We start from the raw sequence: 19,665 nt of genomic DNA, 5'->3' as shown, positions 1-19,665 counted from the left end.
TGTTGCGCAAGACTAAATATACGGTACAGGTGATGCAACATTGACGCAAAATTGGGTAAGGCGAAAATAATGACGTACTGGCGTCGCGTCGCTTAGCTATAAAAAGCGGGGTGTGTTTATATCAGCGTGGTGGAGTAGGTACTTTAGCGCAACTGCCTTCAACTGTACTCGTATGACGCAACGCTCATATGCAATGTTGGTACAGTCGCGATACATTGTTCGCGAAATGAACGACCTTATTATTTGAAGGTTTTCTCAAATTAGTTTTTGCTTTACCTTTGTTGTAGTAATAAGCTGTGTTTTGATGAAACACAGTTGTCGTGAGAAATGAAGATATACACATTGTTTTTGCGAATACACGTGTGTCTAGTAAAATACTTACCTATCTATGATTGATATGAATGATTTACTAACGGCCAAAAGTATTATAATAATAGCCTATAACATGCAAAGATAGTTCTGATCTAATTATAATCTCAAACTTGTCACATTTTTTATTTAGTTATTTAAAAAAAGCATTAGAACTACGGAAGCTGCTCTTGAAATAAATGTGCATCTGAAACATTTGATGTTAACATATCAACACTGTTTAACTTTAAGTTCATAAAAAAGAACAATAATTTACTTTTTATTCACACTGCAATCCGACATAGAGCATTCAAAGACTCGACTAGTAATAACGATGTTTAGAAATTACAGTTTCATATGAAGACAAGCCGTTGGCAACACTCCAACACTTCAATCATTATACTTACTATCGCGTAATTTTAAAAATAAAGGAATTTTCAACGATACAGACTAATCCAATTTCCACTTATAGACAAAATAAAAATAAAAAGGAGGTAAAACTATGGACAGACAATCAGAAAGATATCGGAGCGTGTAACTGCATGGACTGGAACGTATTTCTGGGAACAAATCGAATGGAAAATTGTATGCTACATGAAAACGTATGAATGGAAATTAGCAGTTAGGATACTTGTTTAGAACGTACTTGTTTATATATTTTATGAGCGTGTTTGTAATCATGTGTCACTGGCTTTATTCTGGTGAAAATAATCTTCGATCTGTATCACGCTGTGATGCGTTTTCATTCTTTCTTGCTTTCTTTTTTCAATGTCTTGATTTGACTTTGATGCATCAAAAGCTATAGGTTAAGAATTTGTTCTTCAAAGTTAAATTCTACACTGACAATGATGGTATCTACGTAAATCAATCGATTAATTTTATTTAACTTTTTTCTGTCATTCGTTTTATCACTTCTGTTTTCTAGATCTATATTCCCATAGTTACCTATTGTTATCCCTCATTTATTAATTCCTTCATCTTTATACCTACTCACTTTTTTAGTGCTGTACGTTTCGAAACACCAAGTATAAATTAAGTTTTCTATGACGACACAAACTTAAGTAAAATGACTGAATATTACCGCCAGTAGCTACCACAGATTGACAGACTAGTTACAGAAGTCGTAAAAATACTTTTTAGTTCTTTTTGTGAAAGAAATTCACTTTTGTTTGAGAACCGAGAAGTAATGGTTTCGAACAAAGACTGCAATTATGAGCCGGGTCTGTTAGAATTTGTTATGGTTGCAGCTCTAGTTTGTCATTGGAATATTTTGTTATTAAGTGACGGTTTTTCTATGTTTATGTATGAGAGTTTGGTAAGTGAGAATAAAGGAAAATGTAAGGATAAATTCAGGTTTGTGAATAACGATGTAAAATAATATATTTTAGGAGAATTTTACTTATCACTTATTTAGGTAGGTAGACTGGTAGAAACATCCAACTAAGGCGTTAAGTCTGCCGTTGTTCAAAAAGTATTTAATAAATAAACAACACATACATCATACTATTTAATTAAATTAAAACTCAAACAATAAATAATGGTATACCTTTAGATGTCTACAGTTTTACTGCATTTTATGTTTAAATGTACCTAAAATATTTTGTGAATATATAGGCACCTTAAATTATGCATCTTTGGTTGTATTGATATGTAAACAAACGCAGTCCTGCAATGTTCCTACTTACACAAGTAAATAATGACACAGGGTGTATTTGCGTACCTAACAAACACTTGACGAGACCTGTACACTCATGTCTATGTACTTAGAGTAAGGTCGCACTTTCTTAAAGGAAAAATATAAAGCTTTATTGGCTAAGAAAGTTTGTCAAGACTTTGGTAAAATATTTACTAATATTGTTAAATAATAAATCAAATGACGGCAATTTACTGATTAGTACAAGGTTAATATATCTTAACTTAATAATTCAATGGCAATTAAGCTACTGGAATTTTGCCATGCATCATCCTAACTGCAAAAGTGTTTTAATCATGTTTTATTTACAAAAAAGTACTTGGATTATAATATGAACAAGACAGGCACATACATAATAATGAACATACGCAATACAAAATACGCGCCAAAATATAGAAACATACATAAATCGAATGCCATAACGTGACCTCCTTTTTGACCCAAAATTTTTGGCACCATCATAATTGAAACGGCATTCACAATTGACTGGCCAGTTTCGTAGGTCCAGGTGATAACGTCGGATGTAGTGGTCCACGTCATGTGTTCCGGCGGACGGCAGCAGTCCGGACCTCGTGTGACACCAATCTCCTCATTGTCCGATGTCAGGACGCCCCAGCTCTGAAACAATGTCATATAACGTCACACGACAATTCCGACAACCCGTTGGATGTTCGACGATATAAAATTTTAATAGCACCAAAAATAGTAATATTATTTTCCATACATTTGTGGAACCTTTTAAAAGTTAATTGTAAGTGTTAAATAATTTTTGTTGTAGTTAAAACAATTGGAATTTTCGGGAATCCATTAGCATTTGGTGTTGCAAATGAAATGTCGATACCATTCGATGTCGATAGAATTCTGGAAACTTGTAGTGACCGTAAATGTAGTGAAATATTGATGCTAAAATGAAATAAACTTCGTTAAGTATGACATTAATTACACTTACAATGTAAGTCCGGGAGATAATAACGCGCAAGAACAAGCATTACATATAGGCTGCACTATAATTCGCAAGTACCAGTTCACGTTGTGCGTCTGACAGAAAATCAATAAGGGCTTCATATAAATTTGCATTTCAATTAGAATTTCCATGAGAATACGCTGATCTACTAAAGAATGTAAGCTGTTAATACGCCTGACTTGGAACTTTTCAATTTGAAATAACATTTCAGGTGTAAAATATACTTTTAATGGATCGTTCTGACCTACACGTTGTCATAATCTCATAATCGCGTTTTCCAGCAATTCATTAAGGATCGAATTATACACCCAAATCAGAGAGTATTATGACGTAATAATCCCGCTAACCGTCTATTGGTACCGAGTTACGTGTGTGGTCCAAATGATCCGAACGCCATGATCCCACACAATAGGTATTTAGTGGTATTTACAGGAATATCGGTTGACTGGGACTTTAACCGGGATTTATAGACGTACTCTAGAAGTGAACACGTGCGCTCGTCACGTGTGCCGATCACCAACGTGGAAGCCTTGTTGTGAAACCAAACCGTTTTGCCACACTAATTAATAGAGAAGTTAAATAGTAAGTAAAGTTATATGTTGCCCACCTAGTTTGATTGTTATTGTATTCGACAATTACAAATTAACATTAACCTTTTTACAACACACAAAATAATCAATTGCTACCATAAACGTCGCATTTACATCAAATGCTACGATTAAATTACTAGGACATTAATTTACGAGCGCGTTTTATGTGAACACATGGCGTATTTAAATATTCAGTTTTAGGATTAAAGCCGAGTTAAGATTCCGCAGCATGGCAGGCTCGGTGCGCTGCGCTGACATCGGAGGTAGGTTAATGACTCCGCAGAGGTCGCCCATTGTTTTGGTAAACAATGCAGCGACGGCGGGCGTGCCGTCAATCCTTCCAGTTATTCGCTTCACTAGGTGACGCGCCGCGACCCTTTTAGCTCTCACGTGAAAAATGTACGAGCTAAACGCGCCTTACAAAGGTTTAATTAAACCTCCGCTCGTTACACGACCTGTTTACAACCATATTAAAACAGCCCCGTACCCAGAGTAATGATTAATAAAGGCACACTTCGATAACCAGTCACAGACAGAAAAACATCTCGAAAGAAATTAAAATTTTCTTTTCCCTTAAACAAGGCAGCGTCGCGAACAAAACTGGGGTGAAGCATAATTTGAGATCATCTTGTTATGCAGCTCTGAAAACTCACTGCTGGATTGTTTCAACTTGAGCTATTTACGTCGTCCCTCACTGAAATATCCCTTCAATTAACTTTGGACAAATTAACGGGAAAGAGAAAAATATAAAAGCGGAATGGAGTGCGGGCTGAGGAGGGCAGGAGGGAAGAATAACTGGGTTCGCGGATAATTAATGGTTTCATTTATGTTTCTGCACTTGAGAGTCTTGATTGTGCCGGGTTAGGCCGCCTTTTACTTTTTCCCAGTTTCGAATTGCCATTGTTCAACTGAGATCTAATTGAAAGTGGTTAAGGTTCGGCAATCACGGGACTTACTAAATCTACAGATATAGCTACCTAGAAGATATAATAGAATTTATTTTTACTGCATTGAAGAGACTCAGATTAATGCGCAAATTCTTAAATAGTGTCAATGACCGTGTTTCTATTTAAATTAAACTTGCACACAAATTGTGGTAATTTGTGACAGTTCGTGACATTATTTTCTGAAATAATCCGTAACGTTACAGAAATTCGTTTGTTCGTCAGATCGTTGCAGTATATTGCAGAATTGATGGCTCTGAAGAATGTTACATCAGTCAAGCAGAAACGTTTAGCGCTCATTCTCACAGATCCATCAAAATGTGCTGCCAACCTCCAGTCCTGGGACTGAATGTACTCCCAAATGTCATCTAATTCCATACAATGTTGCCATGTTATTAATATGACAGATGTTCAAAGCATTCCACCTTTGTTGTCGTTTTAAATTTCACAAACGAATATTATATTATGTTTCTTTTATTTGACGCGTGTGTAAATTGTAGTAGACTCCGAAAAATGAAAAATGAAATGAATTTCAGTTGACTATCGTGCGATTATTTACAAGAGAAGAAACTTTGATATCAATGGTAAACTGTAAAACATTTTTAGTGCTATAGTTTTATAGAGATATCCAGATTTGTTGAGCACTTTCAAACTTCTGATGGAATGTACGTCAATAGAGGTTATTGACTCGACTTTAATATACTACTTTAAAGAATTTCTATTTTGATATCGATAAATGGGGCGCAATCATGTGATCTAAAAGAACAAGCAAAATTAAAGCTGGAAAAATGTTTGTAGTGAGTTTGTGCACAAACCTCATGACACAATTATGAATAACGTATAATTATATTAATTGGGGCACACACATGTGAGGAGTGATTAAATTTTATCATCGCAGATCAGAAATGAGATTAGACAAGCAGCTTTATCATAATCTGTCACTGCCTAAATTATTTGAACTAGGAACATCGAGCCATAAATTACGTTCATATAAAAGTCGCGTTCAATCTCACCGGTCCTCGAAATCGGATCGAAGAGTGTGTACATATTGTTATGCAGATTCCAAGTCGGGATTCTAAACGTGTATTGTTATTCAGGACACGAATGAACCACGTCACGATTACGGTACGTCCCAACCCTGACCCCTTGAACTCAGGGAAATGTCACCGGGACGAGACAATTTTCGCCTCCCGCGTTCTTAGAGTTGAGCGCCATTTTTATTATGTTATCTGTGGCCGTGTTTATAACGCGTTCGGCACGTATCGATGAGATTCGATTCGATATCCGATTTTTAAACTTGATTTGTGTAATGTTGTAGTGTTATTGTTTTTTCCCGGTTTATTGGTACGATTCATTTACGGCTTGAACGGATTTATTTGGTACTTTTATCTGTATTTTTAACTGAAGCTTGATTTCTTAAAAGCTTTATAAATAAATAAAACGAGACTTCAATAGAATATAGACGTATTCTTTACGTTACTAATAAACTTGAATCTAAGAAAGATTTACATACTATGCAACGATATTTGAAAAATATTCCCCTTCAGTGATTTGATTACTTTTCGCAACGTCATACGATAAACAATATTTCCTGAGCGTAAGTTTGTATGGTTACGTTATTGAAAATAATTTAAACTAACTGCGTAATATATCTTAAAGTTTACTGTAATTCCACTCAACGAATAGCTTTACATGTAAGGAGATTAAAATGATATATTTGAACTCATGACGCGGTACTTCGACATCCATAATTTTCGCGAAAATGTTTTTCCACTAGGCTCAACCTATTTTAAATAGTTGTTTAATGGGTACGTCCTTAATTAGAAACTGTACAGAGTGAAATTGATGCTCCTCTTCTGATTTAATGAGGAGGCGATCGCGTGATCCCTTTCGCACAGAATTGGCCACGCCCACCGGGCGGTGAAAATCAATAACATAGTCCAGAAGTGCGTTTAGTGTCGTAGCTTGCTGACGTTGCCAGCAGTCGGATGTAACACTCAAAAAGCATAGACATGAACATTTTCTGCTTACAGTCGTCCGTGCGTTGTCGCGCCCAGGGCGGGTCGATCAGCTGTCTTGTGACGTCACTCGATACGTATTGTAATGCCTGTCATAATGCTGTAACTGCCAAATGAAAATAGACGTCCGGTGCTAAGCGCATCAGTGGCACTTGCGTTTTGTGTCCTTATGGATCAACGAATTAGAAATACTCAAATACTCTATCTCTCAGTTTTTCATAATCTGTTTTTGTTTACACGCTACAAAATAAAACTTCACAAAATACGTAGTAGAGTTTTCTTGTTATCAATGCGTAATCTTGTTTTGATTGCATTACTTGCTTTATCACCGTCACTCGTAATAAGTCATTAAAAGGAAGTACACACTTACCAATTAATAGTTCGCTGACCTCCTCAGCGGCAGCGAAAGGTCGTAAACAGTCCTGAGTGGCACTTACACCATAAAGTTATAAGCCGCTCTTCAATTGAACAATTACATTCTTGAACGACGTTTAAACCCCCCGAAAAGCTTTTAGCAGAATTAATATAGCGTAATAATTTCCCGCGTAACGTGTAACAGAAAGCGAGTTTCCGATAATTGCCGAAGATCCTCTCGGTAAGTTTGTTCAGACGCGAGCACCTGCATTAATTACACGATTTAGCGTCATCCCCACCATTAATAAGGAATAAACCACACTTTCTTTGTCCGCCTCTAGATCTGTTTATTAAACCGAAAGATTAATTACGATACCGAATTTTAAGAATTCGCAACTTTGTTGAGTCGGCGGTATTCAGAATTTAATTTAAAAATTCCGAAGTTTAACGAGACAGGTGAGCCGAACTGCTAAGCGCGTTATGAATTTTACCTCCACACGGTACTAGTTTCGGGAATTTTTCCCGACTCCAACGAACTTTATAGCTTATCCCACACGCGTACCTATTCATGCAGAATTCATATTATTACGGTACGTATTCTTTTCTACATACTCGTACATATTTTGTTTGCTGTTTTCCTTTACAGAGCGTGTAAATCAAATGTCAAGGAGCAAGGATTCCGTCTGCTGCCTTATAGGTCACCGGGAAACATGCCATATACTTCTACGTAAAACTTATTTTCCAAATTGATATTTGAGCCTCATTTACTTTACGAGATTTTTATGAACGACTGTAATTCGTCTCGGCTTCGAAGCAAAGTTTTCTCCATGTAATAATCTGTCGATAAAGCACTCACGTGAAATGCCAGTAACGCACATACCTTCGACAAAATTTACGACTTAAAGAACGTATGATTCAGTGCATAGAAACGCAAACACTTGAAACTTAGGTTGTTTCATCACTTTTAATTATTCATAAATCAACTACCAGTTAAAATTAAGATCCCCTTAGCAAATTTTACGAGTGAAGTTTTGAAAACCTGCTTAAAACGAGACGTGTGCGCAATATTTACGTCATATTTTATAGCTTAACACTGTTGTAATTTTGTGTTTCGTGAAATTGTATATATGTGTACAGGATCTATAAATTGGAATAGTCGACGTAGGCGCGCGGTGCGATTTAGGTCACGTCAGTATGGGTTGCATTGTCAAATTGACGAGTGCGCCGTAGATCAACAGAGCCAAATGATACACTACGTATTACTACTGCTATAAAGATTGACGCGAATGTTGGCAGATCCATTGATACAACTATTTGAGAACACACCAATGTTGTGAAATGACCAACCACTGTTGTGATAGCGCATTTTTAGATGTTTCTATGTATAAAATTACTGATTATTTGACACTTTTCCTCTATATCAGCTACCGATTCCTGCCTGATTCCTGATACTTGATTCTTTTTCGTTTAGATGTAAATTTACCACGTGAAAGTTTCCTACGCTCTATAACATGCCAGTGAAATACTGATCGAAAATATACCGTAATCACTTTAGTACCGTAAAAGAGATAACCCAGTCTGCTAGAATAAAAACGCCGCTTCAGTATGACCGCACAGGTCACGGGACCAGGCCTGACACCGCTCAGGGCGCACCTGCATTAATTAAGAGACTTATCCGTTCCATTAATGACGCGGGTCAGCCCAGCCTCCGAACTTCCCATCAACTTGTACACTTTTGATTGATTTACTTAAACAAAACAGCTTTCAATTTTCTTCAAAATTATAATCGGTGTTTTGAAGTGTCTGAAAATTTGTGTTTCCCTGTCGTCCATTATAACAAAAGATACAATACAGATAGGCGAAAGATTAAGGTCAAACTCATTTACAAGAAGATAATTTAGATTTATGCGTTTTGTAATGTTCTTAGTGTATGTTTTTCGCACGGGACAGTTCAATAAAGTTGTTCAATGAATTCAAACTCACGACTCCTATGTATAAAGTCAAGAACGTATGATTATTGCGTTTTATTGTTGTTGTTTAGTTTTGTGTTATGTTGTGTCGTTAAGACTGTTTATTGTTTAAATATCTTCCAAATATAGGTAAATAATTTTCAAACATTGTATATTGAATACGGCCTTCGCAAGTTTTGTCTACGAAAAACTAAAATTATAAGCTGATATCTGTAGGTAAAACTTCGTCATAGTAATTACTTCGTATACCTAAAATTAACCGATGGAAGTCTAGTACTTATATGTTTTTACGAAGATAATTGGACTTGTCATAAATAGGTTATTAGTTGTTATTACCCAGGCTTATTTTTGTAAAAATTCTTACTGGTGTTTTTCCAGAAACAACACACAAATTGTTAGTGAATAACGCATTACCCACAGAGATATATTGGCAATACCTAAGTTGTTTAACGTCTATTCACAAAACTCTATTAATCGTTTCAAGATTATATCTACATACTTATACCTATTCCAATTAGGTACAAGACTGTATTCCTATACCATTCCTTAAATAATAAGAGAAAAATATACAAGAAAAATAAGTATTCTGTAAATTCTCTTATAGTCTTATTATATTTTAAAATCAATTATTTATGTTAAATAGGGCACATAGAGGTCAAGAAAAAGATTTCTGTCTATAGAATTAAACTTTGAAAATGTTAGAAAGGTTTTCTTAAAATGTAAAAAGAGACCAATTCTTTTTCCTAATGCATTTAGTTAATACTTAAACTTTAGCGAGTCCCTATAAATCATTGAGACATCTCTTAGCACGTCTTAAGAGAAAATTCTATTCTTGACCCAGATTATAATACTTTTGAAAGGTGACCGATTTTTCAATAAAAATATAGGTATAATATGTATTTTCTATGTATGATTTTGCTGTCCTTTTTTTAATATCCGGTGTATCTTTTATGATAAAGGTGGAGTTTCATTGTGTGTTATTGAGTGCAAGCCACACGGAACTGTGTACGCACGGTTTATATAGGAAGTGACTCTTTTTATTTACGTGTTAAGATTGACAGTTGAAGATAGGTTACAATTCAAAATGGCCGCTAGATTTTTTTGTGTTTTTTTATGCATTATTTTTTTATACTTATAATAATCTATAAACATCAATCTATAAACAAGGATAATTCAAACGTGCAAATTTTGTATTTAAATTAATATAATCTAATACCTACGAATATAATTGGTAAACATTATCTCTACAAAGAATTTGACGAATTTGCGAAATCAAAAATGCCCGCTACATCAAAACTTTATAAATTAAAAAGAAAATTGAGTCTTTATGAAGATAGCCATCGCCCTTCCTTTTTATGTTCAAAACATAAAGATAGGAATAAATTGTACGATCTGAAGTAAATAGGTTTTCCGTTATTATAGAAATGAGCTTATAGAATTTATTATTATATATTTAGGGAGAGATTAATATGGACTAAATAATATGTATGCCAGTACACGGTATGTAATAAACTTGTATATAACCTGTTTTATAGGAACAATATTTAACCAACTTCCCGCAAATGAAGAGGTTCTAAATTCGACCAGTTCTTTTGAAGTATGTATTTTTTACCTGTATCAAAAGTTGAAATATATCATTATGATAACCTCATAATGATACATTTTATGATCAATACCATATTCATGTACAAAGTTTCATTAGTTCAGTCAACACCTCACTTTCCCTTGAACTTGGGCAAGGAATTATATAGTGGGGATAATACCGTAATTACCATGTCTACCAGTCGGATTGGTCACGGTATGTTATTAGTACATTTAAGTGGATAGTTGGATACTGCCTATGTAACTATCCTTGTGATATAATCCGAATTATCATAGTTTAACTACTCTAGCTATTTACTGGTGTAATTTGTGACAACAATTGGGCTGACAATTTACTTGGTTCGGGGTGGTCTGTAGTTTAGAGAGCCCCTATATGTGTACAAGAATGCGGGTTTGAGAGTTGCAAGTTTTTGAAATCGTGTGTACTTTTTGAGTTTATCTTGAACGCTACTACCGAATACCGACCATTTTTATTTTTATTTAGAAGTACAAATACACAGTCACAATGCATGTTTAATGTGTATCATAACCTCGTTTAGTATCGGAAGCCAACAGCCATTTTAACAGTGGTAATTAAACATACAATAAATCTTGTCAACGCTGCAAGTTAGTGCTAACATTTAGGCTAGTTGTTAGTACCTATTAGCTCTTAGGAGTATAAATACACGCTTCATTTTTAGTGGTCAAAAGGACCGTTTCGATACGGTGATTCTACGGAGTATTAAAATATTATAGTACCAATATGTAGCAGTATTTTGCTCATAAAGTAAAGTATTATATACAGTAGTTTCTGAAGTTATGGATCTGTCCTACCTGTGAACCTATTCGCGTTTATTCTTGTCATCGATTGACAATCTAAAACATTTCTTCGTACAGTTCAGATATCTATCGCTACCAGTGCCCAGTCAATTGTAAGATCAGAACAAACTGGTACGACTGAAGAAAATTCTTAGATGTTGTCATAACTATCTTTTCTTAGAAACATTTCTTGTCATCTTTTACGGAAGATTCATCTGAAACTACCATTCAAAGTTTGCTTCCACCAGTGTTTGTGTTTTCCGATGCAGAAGTATTAGATGCTCCAAATTGCGTACAAATTGAGCATCTGCCTGCCTGAGCTCCAGGTCGGATTCCTGCAGCCAGATAAATATTTGTATGGCACGTATTTGTTTGTGCGCTCACTGTTTGTGTATGAGATTTGTGCGTGTAATGGCACCTAAGACAAAGGAGGCCGCGTTTATTTATTTAATTTATCAATAAATATTCTGTGTGTTCAGTTTCTCGTATATTTACACCAGAAAAACACTCATAGTTAAATCTTTAGTCCTATTTACATACGGGTTGGTCCTTCTCTAAAAGACTGGGAAATATAAACAATATTCCGCGGTAGTCTACATTATACCGCAGTCGGGTTAAACCACCTTTGTCTGACCCAAAATACGTAAGTAAATATCGTCCGGATTCGTGCCTGCACAGATTTAAATAACTAAAATATCAACCTGTGCTTATTTCCACAAAGCTGTAAGGGCGAGGTTGTACGTATTGAACGTATCTACTATCGATCAAATAATAAATTCAACTAGGACGCCTTGGCTGTCACGCACACCAAATAAAATAATACAATTTGTAATGTTCGACATCCCTATTTTTATTGGAGTTTGAGCGCTGACTATAAATAAACCGCGAGTCGGGAAGCATGTCATGTGGCTGTTATTACAAACCCCACGCATAATGAGTGTACCACGATAAAAACTGTGTTAAAATTCAAGGAACTTTAATTAGCCAATCGTAAATGACAAAACATACACATTACACGCGATTATGGGCGGTTATGTTACGTTCAATTAGCAAGGTTTATCGGTGGCGACGTGTGGTCACGTCAATGCACACGTGGCCCGTACGTTACCGCTAACATTCCTTTAATACAAACAGCTTTTTAATATTAAATTAGATGCTACCGATTCCTTTGGTAATCATAAAACAAAGCGCTTTTTTAAAAAAGCTTATTGTGCTTGCCAGTTATCTCCCCTTTTCGTTAATTTGACGAATGTATTATTCGTAGGTACTGTCACGCACAGAGAATGGATTCCAGTTAAATGTCATTTTGAAAGGTTACCCTTTTTGTGTTGTACTCAAATGTCGGAATGTACAGAAAGTCACATGTTTTCGCACCTAACGGGATTATGGTATATTTTGATGTTTCGGCAAATCGTTGAGACTTATGCTTAATGACGTCAATGCGTTGGTAAGGATTAGACAAAAGAATCTCTGAACTGATGGCATGCTTATTTTATTGTTCAGTCTAGATACATCTTTGTAAATCCTCTGAGTTACAGAAAAACGAATATTTTACGTTTTGACTTTTACGATTTCGCGCGATAAAAGTGTTAATTTTAAAAAATAAAATTACACAGATAATAACGGCAATGATATAATAGTGCTGAGATAAATCGTCAACGCGTTATTTTTAATGCCTAAAAGCTCTTATGAACAATTTATCACCCAGACATTACTACGAGTAAGAGTGTTTCACGCATTTTGAAAGGCGCGTGGTTGTTGCTTGAGAGAAACAAAACAGCTAGACATAGAATAGAGAAAAAGCCCATTCCGTAAATCAATCAGTAATAAGTATGTTGGTAGGCACATCAAATATGTATTTTCAGCGAAATATTAGCCGCCTTTGTTGGGGATTTCGCAGATATTCCGGTAGGATTAAAACCCAATCTCTTTTTGTTACTCTGCCAGAAGAGATTATGTTCATAACGAATGTAGGTACGTTGTTGTATGAAGCTAATATTATTGTTATACAAAGTTGTAAAAATTATTATTACGACGTTGCTCCACAGACAGTTTTTATTCGGGAACTATGGTAGGAGAAGAAATCGAGTGGTTTTATATGTTGTTTATATTATCTGTGTGTAATTTTATTGTGCAAGTTATATACAGAGTGTTTGTCTGTTGTGTAGGTGTAAAACTATTGTTGGATAGCGATCACGCGAATAGGTACATGAAATACCGTGCGATGCTCCTTCAGAAATTTAAAATAAGTTTTTGCATGGACTGACGTTTAAATACGAAAGATGAGATTCTTTCGTTTGTATGTATTTGAATATTTTGCCACGTAAATCATACAAATCTAGCATTTGATATAAATTCTAAAAAGATTAAAAACGCATCTAAAACATAGGACTAAAATAACACGAATAAAAGTTTTAAAAAGTCCAGCCAATTGCAGGGTGCAAAACTAATTTCGCAATTTGCAAACACCATAATCCAAAAACCATACGTCCACAATTTTATTCGGAGCGTTCGCATCTGACAAATTTAATATTCTCCCCATGATGTAACGAATTAAATAAATCAAAATCGTTACCACCTGTCAGAGGACGTTCGCTCAATAAGTGCTCTTTAATGGCAGCGACGCGAGCGTTACCCAAATTGACGAAGCTATTTTTTAATATTCCAATAATGCACGAATTTCACGAAAATATCTCCCGTCTCCTCGTCAAAATGTTTATTTTCGATTAATGTGCAAATATTATTGCTATCGTCGGTTTAATTAAAACACTATGCACCGCAAAATTGCTCGAGTGCTGTAGCCAAGACATCAGCGGGATTTTTCGCAGTGATTTTACACAGCAAAATGTGATGAAACATTTTGTAATATATTTTCATAAAACCTCAGCTAACACTTATGTTATTAAACTTTCATGGCAATCAGATAAGCGGTTTAGCGTGAGCACGTCATAAACAAATTTTCCCCTTATTCATAGCTACACAGTGAGCCGATGTCTTGATTGTTGTTGCTACATCATTTAAGTGGTATGGATGTTTTGGCACATCATCAATGCCAATCACTTTAATCCATTCTATACAAATCTTAGTCTCAATTCCGACGACAGACTAAACAAAATTAGTTGCTTAAGGGAACGTTATAGTTCGCGAGTAAAGTGTAAACAATTTAGTGACAGAAAACAAATAGCCACGTATGTAAGTTGCGCGCCTGTTTGATCAACGCAGCGCCGCGCCGCTGTGCAAAACTCAATAATTTAAGGGTTTTTATCTTTTTATTCGAGTGGGTATTAACGCAGATTCTCTCTACCAATATTTGCGCAAGTGCCGGCTGGCTGTTTGATTGCCAATGAATATTTTCGTTGTTTCATTAATCGAGCAATTCTGCGCAAAAATGCAGGTGAGGTCGCCAGTTGCACTGCTTACAACCAAATTGTTATCGTTGTATTATTTTTATCCACTTGCACCTTATATTTTCTGTTGTACAATTTATTAATTGTCAATTTGTGAAAATTGTATTTCTGTTGACAGCGCTATGCGTAGATTATCTTTTGTTGTTTTGGCGCGTTTATTTTGAAAGCAAATTCAGAGCGTTATTGTTTAATATCGCTGTTTGTTCCTGTGTTTGTATTGAGTTTATTAAAAATTGGATTGATTTTTCATTTACTCACCTTTTTGGAAGTTTCATATGATAAATAACAATTGTTTTATTTCGATATTTGCATTTTTATGTTTTTTGTATGAAAATTGCGCGTTCATTTGTTTAAGCCGTGGTTATTTTTTCCTGGAATTGAGTTTTTTTAAGATCAGTCGAGAAAATACGCTATTTTGAAATGCGAACTTACGTTGAGTTGATTGTTTTGCGATGTTGACGCATTTTGAGTGAGAAATATTCCATGACACTGTTGACTGAGATTGGCAAAGTCCATCGTCACGCGGACGTCAGCGAGCGTGACGCGGCCAGCACGCACCGGCCGCGCCCGCCGCGCGTCACTGCGGCGCGTGACACACTCGCGCCATACCGCCGTCACGATGCACACAACCATCATTAATTGCTATCAATAACCCCTCACTCACAATAAACGCTCATCAACTGCTACATTATTATCAAACACAGTAATTATTCACTCTATAATGTCCACTACTTAACTCGTACGCACATAATGCTATGTCCGAACAAAAACTACGTGAAACTTTGGTAACATTTTCAAACAGATGTACAGTTCCACTCGTGCATTATACGGAATAGTTACAACGCAGATTTTTGTGGTCCATTGAAAAGAAAAATGTTATTCGTGTTCTGAATGAGTTCATAATTGTTATGGTTTATTTAAATCTGTTTTCTGTGCGTTTGCGTCATCGCGCGTTTGTGTGGCCATCATGTGACTACCGTTATTTTCCTATGTCTAAAATTGATCGGTATCAACGACTCTAAAAATATGTGTTGTTAATGGTAAAATTATTACACAAAATGTTGTGAAATACGCCGGCTTGCCAAAACGTTTTAAAGAAGTTGTGAATCTTTCAGATGTAGCTATACAGGAAGGAATGCAAAGTCGTAATTCGATATAAATTTAGTGAAAAATCTATTTATTCAGTACGATTTGATGCTTTGTTGGAAGATAAAACGTTTCATTGAACTTTATTGACGTAGCAACACAAGATTCAGATAGAACGACTTCGTTATTGTCTTTATTAGCTTGTTATAAGAGTGACAGTTCATTATTCAACGATATCGAGTTGAACTTCAATAGCAATTGCGATCGCTTTTATGATTGTTCAATAAAATCGGGAGCAGCAATTTAGCTTGCACATCTACGCATTACTTTGTACTACTGCAATTTTATAGGACCTTATGAAACATATTTTTACATTCAATTTTAAGACAGTGTTTTATTGCAGTTGCAGGCAATTATTAACAGCTATATATGTAGTTATATTTTCATTTTCGAAATAGAAATATCAAAAATTATTGTTAATTCGAATTTCTGCTACCATTAGAACGCATGAAAAATTGCGACCGTCACGTTGGTAGTGATATTTCATTAATTCTGTCCGTTGCCAAATTCTATTAGGAAAAATTAATGGGAATTTTAATAAAAATAAATTTTAAGTATTTTGGGTGTGTGTTGAGTCGGGATGCGTCTCATTATGTCGAGGGGCGTGTGATAAATGAGCGTATTGGAAAACGCCTTGGCACGCCTCACGCGTCACGATGACGGGATATAAATGAGTTTTATATTGTCTGTTCTCACCTAAGCCCATCTCTCAGCTCGCCCTGATAACCGATCAGGAACACGGCGAGCGTCTAAACGTCCACTTGTTTCATTCATTTTGCGACAAGACCAACTTAGACGGCTAGTTGAAATGTTTGGCTGATGTCCAAAGCTGTAAATTAACGCCTTTTTGTTATTGTTTCAGGTAAAACGCTGAAAGAGATCTCTGAGGGACAAGCGGAAGCTTCAGGACTCGTGGTCGAACCGCCTACGTGACTGCGATAGCTTGATACAACAAATGTTTGATATTGTTGTAGGGATCAAAATTGTACCGAATATCAATAAAATATACACATATATGTGTAGGGACAGTTGCGGATAGCATAATAAACGGTGGAGTAATAGCTTAGCATTTTTATTTAGTCGTCATTGCAATGTTGAATAAAATCCAAATGTAACACTAAGTTCTAGTAAAATCCAGACTATCGGATTATGTTTCTGTACGTAGCAATACAAAAAAGATATTACAATATTATAATCAGGTTTGACAACAAAGGGTCGTAGCGGAGACAGTATAGACACAATTACATGAAACTTGAAAGTAGGAGGTAGCAACCATAAAAGCAGACTAAGCAAACATCAGGCATCCACTTAGCGACTATTGCCAAACTTTAATATAACGTGTAGTAGTCGCGTCAGAGTGTTGGTTCAAGTGGTTTTGGCAAGCAGACGGGCCAACGTCTGCTCGACTTAATCAGGCCGCACCTTACCCGGGCTTAAGCTCGCAAGAGACGAGCAAAACTCGTAATGACTCGGAACCGATGAGCACGGTCTTAGCTCCGTTCTGCCTGCTCAAGTATTGTTAATAGCGCCATTTTCCACTCAGAAATTTTACGTGAGATTCATAAAACTCAGACAGTGTTTCAGATTTTTTCCTAATTGCAAAGGGCTTTCCGTAATTGCGAAGTACTGTGTAAAACTGCTGTTGCAAATTATTAAGCCTAAAGTTCCGTACAATGCCCTTCATTTGCGAACGTATAAATTGTACAGACAATAGAAGCTGTGGTACAACAGTGAGTCAAATTACGAGAGATCCACAATCGGCTCTGATTCCAATCTATATGCGATCGCGGTACACAAAGTAAGCGGTAATTTGCGACTGGTAGTCACGTAGCGTGTTGCGCTTTCCGAACGGCGATCAACAGGCTTGGAAATTTGAAAATTACCACCCATTCGAGGCAATAAATTTGTTGAGCTGTCGTTGGCAAGTGGCGACCATTCGCGATTGTAGATTGATTCGTTGATTGAAGAGGCCCATTCGTTTTAGCCGTGTACCGACCGGCACAGTCTTAATTGCCATCGGAGATTGCTGTATCGGAGTCATTATTGTTTCAGTGTGAGCGTGCCTTTACATTTAGCGACGTATTCGCGATTTATTGCTACCTATAATTCGTAATCCATGATTTATATAAATTATTTGGCCTCTAATAATAGTGGCTCTATTGTGGTAATGCAAATCCGATAAGTTACTGTGAATTTGTTCTTAGAATTGATGTACTTGAAACTTTAACACTGTATCACTTAGAAGCAACACTGGTTGAAACTACATACATACAATGAAGTACGGTTAGTCAGTTACCACACACTTTTTCCCTGGAATCAGCACGAGACTATCTAATTAAGTAATTCTCTTTAACCGAGCGTAGTAGGTGCGAAATCTAGTTAAACTGTGCAGTGTAATGTAAGATAATCAGAGAATCCCTGGAGGGAACTGTCAACATTTTTTTGTGACGCTACTTTAGTTCACAGACTTCTTTTGTACCTAGTAAGTACCCTTTTCAGAAATAGGTTCCTTCGTATGTTAAGTGAGAAGAGAAAATCGTGAAGATTTTATTTATGTATAAATGCTAGATACGTAGGAACGAGAAATACATAGGTTTTTATTTGAAATCACAATGTGCAGGTGTAAAAATGCCGACATTTTTAATTATTAATAATCCAAATGAAAATTGTAAGTGATGTCAATGGTATAGTTAATTTGTGTAAGAAAACAACCACAAATAATAATCAATTGATTCAAAGAGCAAATTGTCCCGTCGGAATTATCAGAATTTTTTATGTGCAGACTGTAGAATTTTCAGTCATATAGCTCCCACATATTTTCTACCTAACATAATTTCAATAAAAAGATCTACCGATAATTAAAACAAGTGACATAATGAGTCAAGCGTTGCCACGGTGTCAAGCTCTCCAAGATTACCAAGAGGCCAGATGTGCGCGCTAAGCATTGTCCCTCTCGACCCAAGCGACCTACTTTATCGGCCTTAAGCGATTTATACTTATTGATTTCTTTTTTAATCTGATATTTTGTTTCTTAGGAAAATCTTACTTTACACTTCAGTGGTGTTTTTGTATGGAAACGTATCTTTATATGGAAATTAGTAGTAGTTGCAGGTGGAACATATAGTTAAGTAACGTTAAAGTATATCGAGACAAAATGTTATCTATGTTGAAATATACTATTCAGGTGGTTAGTTTTGTAGTATTAGTTCCAGCAAGATTATAAGGCAAGTACCTATGACATGAAAATGTAAGCTATATCAAAATATTTTTTTTTTCTATTTAGCTTGCAGAAATTTTAGCTTCTTATCTTCTTATCCCGTATTAATTGAAATAGGCCCGATGTTTTTTATAATAGACAAATATTATGGTCTATTTCAGTAGATGTATTTGTAAGAATAAAACTAGCTAGCTTTTACCTGTATTATCGATTTTATCCTAATTTCCCCCAAACAATGTAAACCTGACACAATTTGGTTAATACCTATGTTGCATATAAGGCGTGTTTTGCATATAAAACAGATAAATTCCGACTAATCGCACATTATGGTTAAACAATCGTATATATTCTAGTCATGCGATTAATTTGTATAACGACTGTATAAATTAACCGATCGATAGCAGGACCTTTGAGAATTTCCTGAAAATCAAGATGGTGGCTCAACAACCGTAATTAATATTTACGAGAGCCTTAAATTGACACTTTTGGAACTAATCAACAAAAAAATTAAAATATTCGATGGCGCTATTTTTCTATTACACAATTTTAATAATTATCTTTTCCTAATTTTTATTTTTAGTACTGTATGTAATAATGTAGTTAACAAACTACAC

The 19,665-nt window shown here is 35.6% G+C and overlaps 1 protein-coding gene and 1 long non-coding RNA gene across 10 annotated transcripts in view; both read left to right on the top strand.

The window, feature by feature from the left end:
• The window catches only part of LOC110371513 (uncharacterized), a 78,024-nt gene extending 61,129 nt beyond the window's left edge, over window positions 1-16,895 (top strand). The window contains exon 3 of the long non-coding RNA XR_007510854.2: window positions 16,697-16,895. This is a non-coding gene — a long non-coding RNA (uncharacterized LOC110371513). The remainder of the gene's footprint in view (window positions 1-16,696) is intronic.
• Window positions 1-19,665, top strand: part of Rbp6 (RNA-binding protein 6) — a 439,678-nt gene that overhangs the window by 61,507 nt on the left and 358,506 nt on the right. The window lies entirely within an intron of this gene.

This window comes from Helicoverpa armigera, chromosome 9 (assembly GCF_030705265.1).
Source record: "Helicoverpa armigera isolate CAAS_96S chromosome 9, ASM3070526v1, whole genome shotgun sequence".
In the NCBI taxonomy this organism is placed as follows: Eukaryota; Metazoa; Arthropoda; class Insecta; order Lepidoptera; family Noctuidae; genus Helicoverpa; species Helicoverpa armigera.
This window is presented reverse-complemented; position numbering and strand designations above follow the sequence as displayed.